Here is a 17,917-nt window from a genome sequence, read left to right as displayed (position 1 = left end):
TATATAACAGGACTAGCCAAATTCAGTTAGCTTAGCATATTTTTATGTTTATAAATGCAATTCTTGATAATATAAGGTATTTCATTTATGAATTCTACATTTGTTACTTAATACATGGGAAAACATCAAGTAAAGAAGTATATATACAACTCTGGAAAAGGAAGAAGTTTGTGAAAGCATTCTATGATCATAGCTCTCAGTTGTAGGCAAAAGAGTTTTTATATACCACCCAAAAAAATTATTATTACTCTCTCTACAATACTATTAAAATATTATGAGAAGGATCACAAAATATGTTCTGCAAAGAAATGCTCATTGCCCATAACAAGGAACTTTGCATCCAGGCGAGTACTTCTACTCCTCACCCCACTGTATCACTCATCTCTTTGTTACGCAGATACCTAGTGTCCTCATGGTCTACCAGAACTTGCTCTAAAGATGATTAGTAAGAAGATGGTGTATTTCTTCCAAAAATTTCACATTTTGATATCTAAATGAATGAAGTACCCATGGTAGAATTTTCTTTTCAATCATAAAAGCAGATTTTTGGGAGACAGCAGGGATGTTCCTACCCACTTTGAAATCATATCACTGAATGTTATGGGCTGAGTTGTGTCCCTCCCAAATTCATATGTTGAAGACCTAATCCTCAGTATCTCAGAATGTGAGTGTATTTGGAGATAGGGTCTTTAATGAAATGATTAATATTAAGTTAGGTCATATGGGGGGTTCTAATCCAATCTGACTGTTATCCTCGTAAGAAGAGAAAATTTGGGCATACAGAGAGACACTAGGGGTGTGTGCATACAAAGAAAAGACCCTGTGAGGACACAGTAAGGGAGGGGGTGGGCATCTGCAAGCCAAGGAGAGAGGTCTCAGAGAAGACGAACCCTGTCAGCACCATGATCTTGGACTTCCAGACTCCAGAACTGTGAGAAAATAAATTTCTGTTGTTTAAGCCAGCCTGCCTGTGGTATTTTGTTATGGTAGGCCTAGTGAACTAATACACTAGAAAAAATGCTTATAGTTTAGTCCAATTTATGTTTAGAGTTATGAGCAAACTCTTACAGCTCTTTCCCCTTCGTTAATGGCAATCCCATCCTTTCAGCTATTCTTATCCACTCTCTTTCTCACACATCCAGATTTCTCAGCAAATTCTAGCAGATCTCTACATAGAATTTGAACACTTTTTACCACCCTCTCTACCTTCATAATCTCTTGTCTAGATTATTGCAATTAACTTCTAATTGGCGTTCCTAATTTTACACTTGCTCTTCCAGAGACTGTTCTCTACAAAGCAGCCAGAATTATTCTTTTAAAACCCAAGTCAGATCATGTCACTCTGGTTCTCAAAGCCCACTGGTGGCTTCCCATGACCTTCAAGGTGTTGCTTCATCTATTCCTAGTGCCTCTCTGCTATCTCCTTCTGCTGCTTTACCCCTCTGCTCCAGCCACACTAATCCGACCTCCTTGCCCTTCTTTAAACATACCCAGCATGTTTCTGCCCTTAGACCTTCACCTAGATTTTTTTTTTTTTCCAGCATATTAACAAGGGTACCAATGCTTTAGTTACATATATTGCCTTTTCACTGCCCGAGTCAAAACTACAGGCATGCCCAACTCCCAGACAGCGCACACCGTACTCATTAGGTGTGAATTTACCCATCCCCTCCCCACCACCTCCCCAACACCAGATGAATGTTACTTCCATATGTGTACATAAGTATTGATCAATTAATACTAATTTAATGGTGAGTACATGTGGTGCTTATTTTTCCATTCTTGTGATACTTAGAAGAATGGGCTCCAGCTCCATCCAGGATAATACAAGAGGTAGTTCACCATTTTTTATGGCTGAGTAGTACTCCATGGTATACATATACCACATTTTATTAATCCACTCATGTATTGACAGGCACTTGCGTAGTTTCTGCATCTTTGCAATTGTGAATTGTGCTGCTATGAATAGTTAAGTGCACATGTCTTTAGAATGTCTTTTTTTCCTTTGGGTAAATACCCAGTAATGGGATTGCTGGGTCAAATGGTAGTTCTACTTTCAGTTCTTTGAGGTATCTCCATACTATTTTCTGTAGAGGTTGTACTAATTTACAGTACCACCTACAGTGTATAAATGTTCATTTTTCTTTGTATCTACACCAGCATCTATTGTTTTGGGACTTTTTGATAAAAGCAATTCTCACTGGTGTTACGTAATCTCTCATTGTGGTTTTGATTTGCATTTCTCTGATAATTAGTAACTTTGAGCATTTTTTCATATGTTTATTGACCATTGGTCTATCTTCTTTTGAAAAGCTTCTGTTCATGTCTTTTGCCCACTTTTTAATGGTGTTGTTTGATTTTTTTTTTCTTGCTGATTTGCTGAGTTCTTTGTAGATTCTGGTTATTAGCCCTTTATTGTATGTATAGCATGCAAATATTTTCTCTCATTCTGTAGGTTGTCTGTTTGCTCTGTTGATTGTTTCCTTGGCTGTGTAGAAGCTTTTTAATTTAATCAAGTCCCATTTATATTGCCATGTGATCTTTGAGAAAGTAAACAGCAATATACACTGGGGAAAAGAATCCCTAGTCAATAAATGGTGCTGGGAAAATTGGATAGCCACATGTAGAAAATTGAAACAGGATCCATATCTCTCACCATTCACAAAAATTAATTCAAGATGGATGACAATTTCACTCTAAGACATAAAACCATAAGAATTCTAGAAGAAAATGTTGGAAAAACTCTTCTAGATATCAGCCTAGGCAAAGAATTTATGAAGAGACCTAGGCAAAGAATTTATGAACAAGCCTCCAAGGGAAATTACAGCAACAAAAAAATCATATTCCAATTTCTCTGCATCCTTACCATCACATAGTATTTTGTTGGTACATGGTGGTACCTCTACTTATCAATCTATTATCTGTCTCCCTGCTAGAATGAAGGGACCATTAGGGCAGGGGATTTAGTCTGCTTTGATCATTGCTTTCACAGTGCCAACATCAATTCCTGGCACAAATTAATGTTCAATAAATATTTGTTAAATAAATGAATGAATGTTGAATGACTATCACCTCTATTTAGAGCTAAACAACAAACTGAGGCTCTAAAGGATTTATAGCTTGCCCAAGTGGAAGAACTAAGGTGAACCCCAAGACAGCTAACACTTCATTGAACACTTTTGACACTGAACTGCATTGTAGGTCAATGGTTGTACAAAGTAATTTTATGATTAATATTTGGAATATAGGAAAGTTTACATAAATTATTAATGTACTTAGATCTCAAATATCTTCAAGCAGTTTTAAATTTCTAACAGGAAATAAAAATATAGAAATAGAGAGATTTAAAACATAATGAAAATAATATACTTGTGAAGTAAAATAGATATTTTGGAGCTTATTAAAACATAATAGTGCTTATTTTGATTATAATAATTCCTCATTTATAGGTATGTGATAAGGAGGGGAAAAAATTCTTGTCTAGAGATGAGTTTTGCTGCATCACATTAAAGCCCCACTCACCTTGTTCTTTTAAGAAGCTTGGTGATAACTTAGCTTAAAAGGTTGGGATAGGGATCTATGCAATTATCCTAGCTAGTGGCCTTGGGTAAGCCCCTGAGAACAGCCTTCTAGATACAATGACTTAGCTCCAAAAAAAAAAAAAAAAAATCAAACAAACAAAAACAAAAAACACACGTCAGAAAGACATGGAAAACGTATAGGGAATAAGTCTGGAAGTATTATACCAAGCTTACAATGCTTTGGGAATAAAAGAAAGGGTTGTGAAAGAGTTCACGTTGATGGTAAAGGAGACCTTTTACTTGTTATTCTTTGTATATTTTGAATTGTTGAACTGCCATCATTGTATACATGTATTATTTTATAATTTCTTTCTAAAAATGAGTTTCATGCTGGGAAATTCAAATCCTATGACAAACCGTAGGATGAACTAATTTGGGCCAAGTAATGCTCTTCAAATCAGTTCCCATGTAACAAAATTTACTATCTAATTCAGAAAAATAGAAACCTACAAAATTCAGAAGTAGATAGGCAAAACGTTTAAGGAATAATAAGTAGATTTGCCATTCTGTACATAAATTCATTTACTCATTCACTCACGCGATAATTCCTTCAATATCCATTGATCTTCCTTGTATGTATTAGCACTGATGGTATAAAAATGAATAAGATTTGGTTGCTACTCTCAAGGTGCTTAGTGATTATCAGACAAGGTCTAGAGATGTCCTTTGGACATAACAACTGCTCAAATAGTATTTGTTGATCAGTAAGTGAAGGGGGAGGCTACACTGTCAAATGATTACAAAGTGATACAATAGGAACTGTACTATATAGATGTATGTATAATGGCCCAGGGAAAGAAGTAACCAACTACTCAGGGGAGCTCAGACGCATTCACAGAGAAAAGAAACCCAAAGTTATCTTTTCATCTCTGTTGTACCTGCCACTTGAGTTTATTGTATGTGGCATATCTATGTTTCTGTCTCTCTCCTTGTACCTGTGAGTTCCCCATGAGCAGCTTATCACTGGAGTGGAGGGTAGTTAGGTAGACAGAAGGGACCCCTGGGGACCAACTGGCAGAGAGCCTTAAAATTTGCAATAAGTTTTAACTGGTACAAAGGTCACTGGGGATGATGACAAGGCTCTGGGAAGAATTATGGAACAGGTTAAAAGGAAGTGAAGCAAGGAACAATAACCCAGGCATAAAATGTTTATGTCCTGACTATTGACTGAGACAATGGTAATGGGAAGAAAGCAAAAAACTGGAAAAAAAGAAAAGTGAAAATTGCCAAGGCTGGCTTCATTCATTCAGTAAGTATAATAATGGAATGCCCTTTAGTTTCTAGGAGCTAGGACAAAAACTTTGCATATATGACTTCATGTAAACCTCAGAATAACTTTGTGGGACAAGTATTACCCCTGCTTTACAGATGACCAATCTAGGGCTTCAATAAGTTAAATAATTTGCCCAATATCACATAGACAATGAATGGTAAATGAGGGTCAAACCCAGGTCCATTTGGTCTTCAAGCTCGTGAACTTTCTCCTATGACATAAAGTAAAAACAATAGTAAAGGATTACAATAATTGTAACTCCTTAAAGGCAGGAACTAGCATAGATTTCTATGTATCTCTAATAGGACTTACCATAGTACAGTGTTCAAAATAATTTTAAATTATTGTATCAGTCAATGAACAAACAAGGCTGCCTGTTTTGTGCCAGGTACTTGGGTGAAAAAATGACAACATAGATGGGGCCCCCACCCTCATGGAACTTACTGTCTATTGAAAGAGTCAGACATTAAATATTACACACTGAGTCTTTAATTACAATTGAGTGCTATCAGACAAAGGTATAAAGTACAAAGAGAATGAGAAATATTTCCAAGGTTATATATTTAGAGGCTAAGGAGAAGATATATCTATTTGAATGGAGATGAAATTCAGATGGAAAACAGTTTAATAATTTAGTGGAGAAAGTTTTTATATTTTTAGTATTATCTAGTGGTGGTGGTGTTTTATTAAGTTATGTTGCATATTTTTTAAAAGCTATTTTCCTCATAATGTGATATAGTAATATGTCTGAATGATAAGGTAGAGAGAACTGTATAAGTACTTAGCAAACCTCGTCTAAGAATAAAATCCAAAATATGGAAATAGATATATTCATAAATGACTTGTCCCTGCATTATTTAAATAGTCATCTTAATAGGAGCTAATTAAATGTTTAATAGTAGGAGAATGAGCAATTAAGCTATGTTGTATCCCTTAAAAATGATGATTCTGACGGATGATGTAGCAACATGGAAAATGCTTATATTATAGTGCTATATAAAAAAAGGTAAAAACGTTGTATGCTCATAAAAATATGTTGAAAATATACATAAGAACTACTGAAAGAAATATACCAAAAAATTACAGCAACTATGGTAGAAAGACTATGAGAGGATTTTTTTCTTTTTTTTTTATTTTATAAATATTCTGTAGTGTGGTTTTGTTATTACTTTTGCAATTTTCAAAAAGAATAATCATAAAAAACATGTTTGGCTTCTACAGATAGATCAGGATTCTCTGATTTTATGTTTTATATTAATACCTAACTTGCTACACAGCACTCTGGGAGCTAATTTAGTCAATTAAAAGTCTTAGAAAAAAATGAATCACAAACCATTACTGCTCAGTGCACACAGGAAGGTACTATTAATAACTACAAAGGCAAAAGGAGAGCATCTGCAACCCAGGGACTAAAATTAGTAATAATGTTGAAGGGAGTTGTACCAAATTATGTTTTCCAGAAGACAGCCACAGGCTCCTCTTGTGTCAGGAAGACTGATCACCTCTATTAGCCTTGAAACAAAAGCAAAGACTTCAGGATGAGGGCATTTAATTATAATGTTTATCTAATCACTCTGTAACCATTTATATAAACAAGATGGCTTAGAGCACTAGCTGTTCTGTGGACAGTAAAGGGTATACTAGGGGATGTATTTTGTAAAAAGTATATTTTAAGCCAAACACTCCAACACCACAAGTCAAAATTATTGGCGTTTCATGCTGGTGTTTACTCTCTACACATCCGATAAAGGGCTGATAACAAGAATCTATATAGAACTTAAAAAAATCAACAAGAAAAAAAAAATCAAACAATCTCATCAATAAATGGGCAAAGGACATGAACCAAAACTTTTCAAAAGAAGACAGAATAATAGCCAGCAAACATATAAAAAAGAGCTCAACGTCCCTAATCATTAGGAAAATGCAAATCAAAACCACAATGAGGTATCACCTAACTCCAGTGATGGCCTTTATCAAAAAGTCCCAAAACAACAAATGCTGGTGTGGATGTGGAGAGACTGGAACACTCTTACACTGCTGGTGGGACTGCAAATTAGTACAACCCCTGTGGAAAGTAATTTTGAGATATCTCAAAGAGCTAAAAATAGAAATACCATTTGATCCACCAATCCCACTACTAGCACACCTCTAGCCCTGGCTTGGGCGAGGCAAAGTCATTACTTGTAACCAAAATGTTTGTACCCCCCTAATATCTTGAAATAAAAAAAAGTGAAGAGAAGTGTGGATACTGCTCTTTCTTCTGTTTTATGAGTGTTAGATTATTTTTTTTTAGTCCATGAGCTTGTAATGCTAACAATAGTAAATAACCATAATGATGATACTTAGCACCTAATTAGTTTTTACTTATGTCAGGCCCTGCTCTAGGTACCTTTACCTATATTAACTCATTTTACCTTATAATAACTTCGTGAGGTTATCATTATCTTCACTTTACAGATAAGGAAACTGAAACATAGAGTGGTTAAATATTAATGACTTATCCAAAGTTGCTCAGCTAAATACCTGGATTTGAAAGAACACAGGAAATCTGGCTGGAGAGTCTGGTGTCTAAGCACCAGGCTACATTATGCATCTAAAATTATTTCCTTTTTGCCTTGATACTTATGCCTTATTGCCAGAGTCACTAGAAATTATTTTGGGTAAGATTAACAGAAGAGCTTGTTCCAACCTCATATTCCATCTTCTCACAGTACTATTTCTATTTTTCTTTTCTTTTCTTTTTTTTTTTTTTTTTTGCTTTTCTTTACTTTTTGTAGTTTTGGATTGGAATAATTTAGCATAAGTTCATCAGTATAGAGGAGAGACAGGAAAATGGGGTTTTTCTCATTTTATTCTTGATTTATTTATTTAGAATATCTGCCTTCAGTGTTTAAGAATATAAAAGCTAAATAGCCATAAACCTTCTTTGAGCCACCAAGGGTTGGTACAGAGATCATGTTCAAACTTTCTGCACAGTGGGCAGCCTCTGAGAACTATCTGCTCAGATTTCAGATATCAGATGTGCAGCCTCAGGAAAGAACAATGATTTGCTTGCCTATACATGATATCTGTGATGTATAAAATAAATATTTTAGATTAAAAACATATTTTTCCACTTTGGAATTGATTTATGGATGAATAATGTTATTAGCCAGAGATAGCCCTGACAAGGAGGCACATACGTGACTATCCACTTTGTAGACCCAACTCTCCAAAAAATGTCTCTCCTGTGACAATCGTATATCAAATTTCTAACTTAGCACTTTCACAAAGTCACTGTTAAAATGCAAATGTAAATATTCTACCAGAAGTGGATTAACACATTATGCCATTGCATTCACTAATAGAGTGCGATCACTTTGGAAAGCAGAGACCATGGCCCTGAGGGGTGGTACACGTGGCAAGCAGAGGGAATGGGGAAGCCATAGCACCAGGTTCAGGTGGGGCTGTGAGAAACAGGAAACTGGATGGGGAGGCTGAGGGCGGTGGAGGTGGTGTTGCCGTCCTACATCCTACGAAAGGCAGGGCTACAAGGTGCTTTGGAGGGATTTCTTAAAGGTGAGAGGTCCTAAAAAGGGAAGCTGGGAGGACCACTGAGTGAATTGTAGATTACTTCATTTGTTCTGGAGTCATCTCACTCTTTTGCCTGTATGGACAGAAATGGCACCAAGTTACATCTAGAGGGAGCATATTATAGATAAAACAGCAGGAGTTTCAAGGTCACACAGACCTGCATTCACATCTAATCCTATCAGTACAGCCTTAGATAAGTTATCAAACATTTAGTTTCTCTCATGTATAACTGGTAGAAATTAAATCATTGAACTGGGAAACATAAATGCCTCCTGCAATGCATATTGTAGCTATATGCATACCACATCTGTATGTGTAGATATACAGTAGCTATAGAAAGCATGTATGTATATATACACACACATACAGTTGTGTGTGGATGTATGCATATATCTACTATAGTATTAACACTGTCTTCCCCCCTTGTTATGTTACTTCTGCAAGAAACTTGCCATACTTTTTCTGTTTTAAATTCTAGATTCACGTATATTTTTTTCACCAAATTTTGAGAATATGTAAATAATTTCCCATTAAACTAGTGTTAGACCTTTTTACTCCTGAGGTAAACTGACCAATTTGGAGAATTCTAATTATTAGCTATCTAAAAAAGTAGAATGTTTGCCTCTTGATATACAGTTTCAGACAATATATTAATAATTTACTTTAACAAGAAAGAGACTCTTGCTCCTAGTGAATGATATTAGGAGTGTTTCTTTTGTTAGCACTACTATGCAATGGCCACCTGTGATGGAATTATTTGAATTCATGACAATGCTGGTTTAGGATCTGAGGCAGGTCCACTACACTTCTTTATGTTCAAATGATTTAAATCAGAAATGCAGCATATCTATGTGCCTAGGCAAATATCTAAATAATTATTATATTCTCCATAACAATTTAAAAACATGTTATAATTCTCAAAGAAGACTAGATATAGCAATTTCAACCAACCACACACATGTTCATGTGGACCTAAATTAGTGCTACCTGACCAGTGGGTTGCAAATGTCTATGAGGAGGCCCTGCAGTTTTACCTGGCAGATCTCCAAGCAGCCTTCCACGCTATTTTCTGCTTTCTCACTCCCACATGCTTAGTTAGCTGGGATTCCCAGTGGGAAGGCAAAGACAGGTAGCATTTTCGTCCCTCCCATTACTGTACTCAGTACACCTTTTTTTTCTCGGAATCATCTCCTAGGACATTTAAAATTTCAAGGAAATGGAAAACATTTCTTCTTCACAAGGTTGGAGGTCTTGAACCTGAGCTTTGCAAGATTTATTTTTATATATTTTTTCAAATTCTCACAATTTATGCAGGAAACAATATTACAGAGTACCTGTCCTGGTTTTTATTTTTTTATTTCTTGCCATATGTATTATATAGCAAGAATATTTATAAGAATGAAGTAGTTGATACATATTTGTTGTCTAAGTATAATTTGGGACACAATTATAAATCTTTTTGTTTATGGATTAACTCTGTACCTTGTCATCTCCTAACATACCTGGTCTTCCTAGGAATAGTAAAATATATACTGCTTGGGACCAAGATCCTTAGTTCCAGAATATTCATAGCTTTCTGGGTCTGCTACAGGATAAAGTTAAACTGAAAACAAGACAATGTTAAGTACAGTAACCTTCCTTTGCTTAACCTACCTCCCCAGGGCTCTGTTTGTATTAATAGAAAGAGTAAAGACCAGAAATCATATGCCCTACTAGTTTCTTTCTATGGTACCAGACTGTTGCTGAGCTCTAGTTTCTTCATTTTTTAAAGAGGGACAAAAATTTCTGTCCTACCACTCATAGGAGTAATTTGTAGCTCTAATGAGATTATGTCAAAGTACTTTATAACTCATAAAACACAAACTTGTATAATGATAGCTACTTTGTACTAAGCGTCTACTAAATTCTAGGAATAGCACTGCAAGCTTTACATATATAATGGTATCTCCTTTAATCCTCAAGACAACCCTGCACCGTTGTTATAATTATATTCAATGTATAATGAATGCTCAGAGGTTGGGTGATTTGCTAAGATCAAATAGCTGGAAAGGGGAAGAATCAGAATTTAACTCAATGTTACTTCCAGATAGAGGATTTACTTTTTTTTCTACTTAGAGCTAACATGACAGCATTCCTTAATGTCCTTAAGAATGGTAGGTGGCATTAAGAAAGGAGGAAATCACTGAATAACCTACCCCTTCGGCAAAGTTGACAAAGAAAACACTCTGATAAAATCCATGCTTATATGTTAGAACAGACCACCTGAAAACCCCTGGGCTTCATACTTTTTAAAATAGCTTTCATGTATGTATCAAGTATAAGGTAAAAAGTAGAAAATAGATGTTTCAGATGCAAGAAGAATATGGCATCCCATCCCAGCCAGCTAGACACAAGCCTAGATTTTTCATAAGTTCCATTCTAGTCATTATCAAGCAAATACACAAGTCATAAATGACATAGAACATGAAAAACATAGGGACTTTCTTTGCTTTTGGAAAACCAATAAGAAACAACAGAAATTATCAGAAATTGCATACAAATCACTTTTTTCATAGTAGCCAGTATGCCTTTATAAAGCATTAAGCCATATCTCTGTTTGCAACCTTAATACAGCCATATTTTTACACTTTATAAGAATCATGTCTCCCAGTAAAAACAGGGTATTTCACCACACTAATCTTTAAATTCTATCATAAAAAATGTAGTTATATACCACATTTTCTAACCTCTAGAAAGTAGAACCTCTTTGCCCAATAGAGAGTAGTCATTGGAATAAATAATTGCTCACAAAAGCAGCACTGCTTCAACTGTGATATGATTTGGTAGTCAAAATTCTTGTTTTTCAGTAAAAAGAAGATTTCATATGCAGAAACACTGAGCTCCTTGAGGTTTGTGTCATTGAGCAATAGAATATTTTCTAAGCTGCTTCTGGGCAAACATCATAGCAGATTGGTCACAGATCTGGAGGCTTCACTCCTCATAATGGCACTGCCAGCCATAATCATTTTAGCTCTCACCTCTGCATATTATGGACAGTGTCAGTACCCAACCCATCACTGGCCTCTGTGTCCAAAGACTGGAACTGGGTCCTCAACCAGTGAAGATTTGGCATCATATCTTTCATAAACTTCTGCCTTCTAAACCCAGGCTCCACTGTCATAACCAAAGCCATACTAATCTGATTAGTCCATGGTGCCACATATGCAACTGTGGTTCCTGGTTTGATGGCAAGGCTGACCTTCATCCCATTCTCCTAACTGTTTTTTAATCAAAGCCCCTGGATTCTCAGTATCCTGAAAGGAACGGTTATTGATTAGCTCCTGCTACAGCCCTTGGCTTTAGCCATTGTTCTGGCCTGGACAACATCCTATGCATGTCAAAGAAAGAATCCTGGCCTAGATGCTTTTGGAAACTTTCTACCACTGAGTGACCCAACGTGATGTTGAGAACAAAATGCTCTTCCTTTTCATCCAGGTGCAAATAATCAGCCCCAGAGTCCAGTACCTCGAGTTGACCAGGTTGCTGTTGAGGATGAATGGGCAATCTATAAAGCTGGACACCATGATACTGGTTCCCAAGAGCCAAATTTTTCCAAGAGTTCTTGGCAGGATGAAAATGTCACCCAATTCATCCCTTTTAAAAATTTTTTTAAAAATATTTTAATAGTTTAAGCAGTGACTAATTTTTTTAAGTTATTTTATTTATTTTTTTACTTCAGAATATTACAGGGGTACAAATGTTTTGGCTATGGATTGCTTTTGTACTGTTTGAGGCAAAGTTGTAAGTGTACCCATCACCAAGATAGTATACATCATGCCTGTCAGGCATGATTTCCCCTATCCCCTCCCTCCCCATCCCACCTGCTTGATTTCTGTTGAGTTTTACATCCATCTGTGCACATGAGTGCTATTCAGTTACTTCTAATTTAATAGTGAGTATATGTGGTATTTGTGTTTCTATTCTTGTGATACTTCACTAAGGAGAATGGTCTCCAGTTCCATCCAGATTGTTACAAAAGGAATTAATTCATTTTTTTATGGCTGAGTAGAACTCCATGGTATACATAAAGCACATTTCATTAATCCACATATGAGTTGATGGGTACTTGCGTTGATTCCACATCTTTACGATTGTGAATTGTGCTGCAATAAACATTCAAATGCAAGTGTCTTTTTGATAAAATGACTGTTTTTTTGTTTTTTGGGGTATTTTTTTTTTTTTGGTAAATACCCAGTAGTAGGATTTCTGGATCAAATGGTAGATCCATTTTTAGTTCTTTGAGGAATCTCCATACTATTTTCCATAGAAGTTGTACTAGTTTGCAGTCCTACCAACAGTGTACAAGTATTCCTTTCTCTCTGCATCCATACCAGCATCTATTATTTTGGAACATTTTAATAAGAGCCATTTTCACTGGATTTAGTAATATTTCAATGTAGCTTTGATTTGCATTTCCCTAATGATTAGTGACTTTGAGCATTTTTTCATATGTCTATTGGCCTTTAGTCTATCTTCTTTTGAAAAGCTTCTGTTCGTGTCTTTTGCCCACTTTTTAACGGAGTTGTTAGATTTTTTTTTCTTGCTGATTTGCTTGAGTTCTTTGTAGATTTTGGTAATTAGCTCTTTATCAGATGAATAGCATATGAATATTTTCTCCCATTCTGTAGGTTGTCTATTTGCTCTGTTGATTATTTCCTTGACTGTGCAGAAGCTTTTTAATTTAATCAAGTCCCTTTTACTTATTTTTGTTATTGCTGTGATTGCTGTTGGGGTCTTCATCATAAATTCTTTGCCTAGGCTGATATCTAGAAGAGTTTTTCCAACATTTTCTTCTAGAATTCTAATGGTTTCATGTCTTAGGTTTAAGTCTGTTATCTATCTTGAATTAATTTTGGTGAGTGTTGAGAAGAGAACTCAGATATAAAACCATCCACATATTGCCATCTGATCTTTGACAAAGCAGACAGCAATATACAATGGAGAAAATAATCCCTATTCAATAAATGGTGCTGGGAAAATTGGATAGCCACATGTAGAAGATTGAAACAGGATCCATACCTCTCACCACTCACTAAATTTTCTTTTAAATGAGGATAGATTTCCCCAGTGTAAGTCAAAGCATGGGCATGAGCTAGAGCTTTTAAGAATTTATTTTAGAATCAGTTATGTCTTCAGTTTACTAGCCTACTATTCAAATGAATAGAACTCAAAATTTGCTTTGGTTTTGTTACTTGGGTGAGTAAGATAACTTAGAAGAGCTGTCTTAGTGGTATTGCTAAAATATAAAAATGTAATAACCTCAAATCTCTATTGATGTGGCCTTTGGTAGTAATATAAATGGGATCAAAGGGCTAATAAATGATGTTTGTTCCCAAATTCTTTTCAAATAAAATTCTCTTTTGTATCTGATGAAAAATTATATGTATATCGTATACACACATCCATTTAATGTATGTATCTACTATAATGCTAGTTCTCTTTTATGATGTTACTCCTGAAAGAAATATGGCATATTTTCTGTATTTTGCATTTTAGTTTCCTCTTATGATCAATAAATTTACATATACCAGATTTTCTATGTATGAAATGTTTTCCCTTCAAAATCCTATAGTGTTGGACATTTTCTTTCTGAGATAAACTAACAGAGTGATCAATTTGGGGGAATTTCCTCATTAAAGGAACACACTACTCCTGACTAGTAAACTGGCTTACTAGTCAGAGGTTGACAAGCTCAGATATGTATGAGCAGAACAGTAGCAAGACATTTGAAGATCTATGATCATTCCTTTTTTCACCTAATGATTTTTTACCTAACACTGACATAAGTGTAAAATTGGAGCAGAAGATTCAGGACAAGACATTACAGACCCAATGGACAGTTTTTTGGAGGCTGCCATAGATATAATATCTAAGCCTCCAATTGGAGGAGGATCCAAGATCAATGTAGATATTATATTCTACTTTTAAAAATAAGTAATCATCTTATTTCAGACTACAGAGATGCTACCAGGAGCTTTACTATTCTTACTACTTAGTCCACTACTTGCGTATCTTCATTAAGTATAAAAGGTTATTTCTATTAGGATTTGTCTCTGGGTCCCAAACTGGGACTCAGAATCATGAGTTACACATATAAGATCAACATGCTGCTCTTATATGGGTGATAACATGGATTAGGCATCTGTGGTGGCTCCAGAACTTCAACACTCACCTGATCTGCCTACCTTTGGCAAATGCCAGATATGGAATCTTCTACCACAATTCTTGATCACTGTAGAGAGTTTGGTCCAGTGACTCTTCTCAAAAGACCTGTCAGTGGTTCAAGTACTTTCCTTTAATGCCATTCCTTCAGAGCTCGGGCTACAATTGCTCTAGATGTGCCTAGATCTGATCTTTTCTCCCCCAACCTCCAAGCCCCTGGTAACCACCATACTACTCTCTACTTCCATGAGTCCAATCCTTTTAGATTCTGCATGTAAGTGACATCACAAGGTATTTGTCTTTCTGTGCCTGGTTTATTTCATTTAACATAATGTCCTTCAGGTTCTTTCAAGTTGTCAAAATGACATGATTTTTTTCTTTTTTAAGGCTGAAAAGTATTCCCTTGTGTGTGTATGCCATGTTTTCTTTATCCATTCATCTGTAAATATAGTTGGGTTGATTCCATATCTTGGCTATTGTGAATAATGCCACAATGGGCATGGAAGTGCAGATATCTTTTTGACATTCTGATTTAATTACCTTTGGGCATATATCCAGTAGTGGGATTGATGGATCATATGGTACTTCTGTTTTTAATTTTTTAAGGAACTCCCATACTGTTTTCCATATGGCTATACTAATTTACATTCCTACCAACAATGTGTAAGGGTTACCTTTTCTCCCCATCCTCTCCAACAATTATCTTTTGTCTTTTTGATTATAACCATTCTAATGGTTGTTAGGTGATATATCATTATGGTTTTAATTTGCATTTCTCTCATGATTAGTGATTTTGAGCATTTTTTCATGTATCATTGACTATTTGTATGTCTTCTCTTGAGAAATGTCTATTCAGACCCTTTTAACATTTTTTTAAATCTTGTCATTTATTTTCTTACGATTGAGTTGTTTGAGTTCCTTATATATTTTGGATATTAACCTCTTATCAGATATATGGTTAGCAAATATTTTCTCCCATTACATAAGTTGTCTATTCATGCTGTTGATTGTTACCTAGGCTATGCAGTAGCTTTTTAGTTTGATGTCATCCCATTTGTCTATTTTTATTTTTGTTGTCTGTGATTTGGGGTTCATATAAAAAAAAAAATCATTGCCCAAACAAGTGCCATGGAGCTTTCTCTCTCTCTCTCTCTCTTTTTGTTTAGTAGTTTTACAGTTTCAGGTTTTTAATCCATTTCAAGTTGATTTTTGTGTACGGTGTGAGATAAGGATCTAATTTCATTCTTCTGCATGTCCCAACACCATTTATTGAAGAGACTGTTCTTTCCCCATTGTGTTCTTGGTTCCTTTGTTGAAAACCAATTGACCTTAAATGCATGGATTTATTATTCTGGCTTCTCTAGTCTGTTACATTGGTTTCTGTGTCTGTTTTTATGCCACTACTATACTGCTTTGATTACTATAGCTTTGTGGCATATTTTGAAGTCAGGTAGTGTGATGCCATCAGTTTTGTTCTTTTTGCTCAAGACTGCTTTGGCTATTTGGAGATTTTTGTGGTTCCATACAAATTTTTTTAGGGTTGCTTTTTTTCTTTTTCTTGAAAAAATTGTCATTAGAATTTTGATAGAGATTGCATTGAATCTATTGATTGCTTTAGGTAGTATAGACATTTCAACAATACTAATTCTTCCAATCTATAAACACAGGATATCTTTCCATTTGTTTGTGTCCTGTTCAATTTCTTTCATCAGTGTTTTATAGTTTTCAGTGTATGTGTCTTTTACCTTCTTTGGGTTAAATTTATTCCTAAGTACTTAATTTTTGTGGTAACTATTGCAAATAGGACTGTTTTCCTGATTTCTTTTGTGACTAGTTTGTTATTAGTGTATAGAAATGCTACAGATTTTTTGTATGTTGATTTTATATTCCACAACTTTACTGAATTTTTATTAGTTCTAACAGTTTTTTGTTGAAGTATTTAGGGTTTTCTACATATAAGATCATGTCATCTGCAAATAGGGATAATTTTACTTCTTCCTTTCAAATTTAGATATCTTTTACTTCTCTCTCTTGCCTAATGGCTCTAGCTATGACTTCCAGTACTATGTTGAATAGAAGTGGTTAAAGTGCACATCCTTGCCTTGTTCCAGATCTTAGAGGAGAAGCTTGCAACACCACCATTCAGTATGATGTCAACTGTCAATTTGTCACATAGGGCCTTTATTTTGTTGAGGTAAATTCCTTCTATACTTAATTTTCTGAGAGTTTCTATCATAAAAGGATGTTGAATTTTGTGAAATGCTTTTTCTGAATCTGTTGAGATGAATGTATGATTTTTGCCCTTCATTCTTTTAATGTAGTGTATCACATTTATAGATTTGTGTACCTATCCTTGCATCCCTGGGATAAATCTCACTTGATCATGGTGAATGATTCTTTTAATATGTTGTTGAATTTGTCTTGCTAGTATTTTTTTAAGGTTTTTGCATCTATGTTCATTGGGATATTGGTCTGTAATTTTCTTTTCTTGTGGTGCCCTATTCTGGCTTTGCTATCAAAGTAATTCTGATCTCATAAAATGAGTTTGGAGATATTCCTCTTCTTCATTTTTTGGAGAGTTTGAGATTGGTATTAGTTCTTCTTTAAATGTTTGATAGAATTCAGTAGTGAAGACATGAAGTCCTGGACTATTTTTTGCTGGGAGGTTTTTGCTGATTAATCCATCTCCTTACTTGTTATTGGCCTGTTCATATATTCTATTTCTTCATGATTCAGTCTTGGTAGGTTGTATGTGCCTAGGAATTTGTCCATGTCTTCCAGGTTATCCCACTTGTTCGTCTATAACTGTTTATAGTAGTCTTTTATGATCCTTTGTATTTATGTGACATCAGCTGTAATGTTTCCTCTTTAATTTCTGATTTTATTTGTTTGAGTCTTCTTTTTCTCTTAGTCTAACTCAATATTTGTTTATTTTATCTTTTCAAAAAACCAACTTTTAGTTTTGTTAATCTGTTCTATTATTTTTGTAGTCTCTATTTTATTTCTGCTCTGATTATTATTTCCTTCCTTCTGATGATTTTGGGCTTAGTTTGTTCTTATTTTTCTAGTTCCTTGAGGTGTAATGTTAGATTATTTATTTGAAATCTTTCTTCTTTTTTGATGTAGGCATTTATTGCCATAAACTTCCTTCTTAGAACTGCTTTTTCTGCATCCCACAGTTTTGATATGTTGTGTTTTCATTTTTGTCTCAAGATATTTTTTAATTTCTCTTTTAATTCCTTCATTGACCCATTTGTTATTCAGCAGCATGTTATTTAATTCCCATGTA

The 17,917-nt window shown here is 35.0% G+C and overlaps 1 protein-coding gene and 1 pseudogene across 15 annotated transcripts in view; one reads left to right on the top strand and one right to left on the bottom strand.

Annotated features, from left to right (window-relative positions):
* SLC4A10 (solute carrier family 4 member 10) overlaps window positions 1–17,917 on the top strand; it is a 313,419-nt gene that overhangs the window by 243,126 nt on the left and 52,376 nt on the right. The gene's annotated exons all lie outside the window — the stretch shown is intronic.
* On the bottom strand, window positions 11,367–14,876 carry LOC138380842 (ribulose-phosphate 3-epimerase-like; annotated as a pseudogene).

The sequence above is a fragment of the Eulemur rufifrons genome, chromosome 1 (assembly GCF_041146395.1).
Source record: "Eulemur rufifrons isolate Redbay chromosome 1, OSU_ERuf_1, whole genome shotgun sequence".
Lineage (NCBI taxonomy): Eukaryota > Metazoa > Chordata > Mammalia > Primates > Lemuridae > Eulemur > Eulemur rufifrons.
Note: the sequence above shows the minus strand (reverse complement) of the source record. Positions and strands in the feature narration are given on the sequence as shown.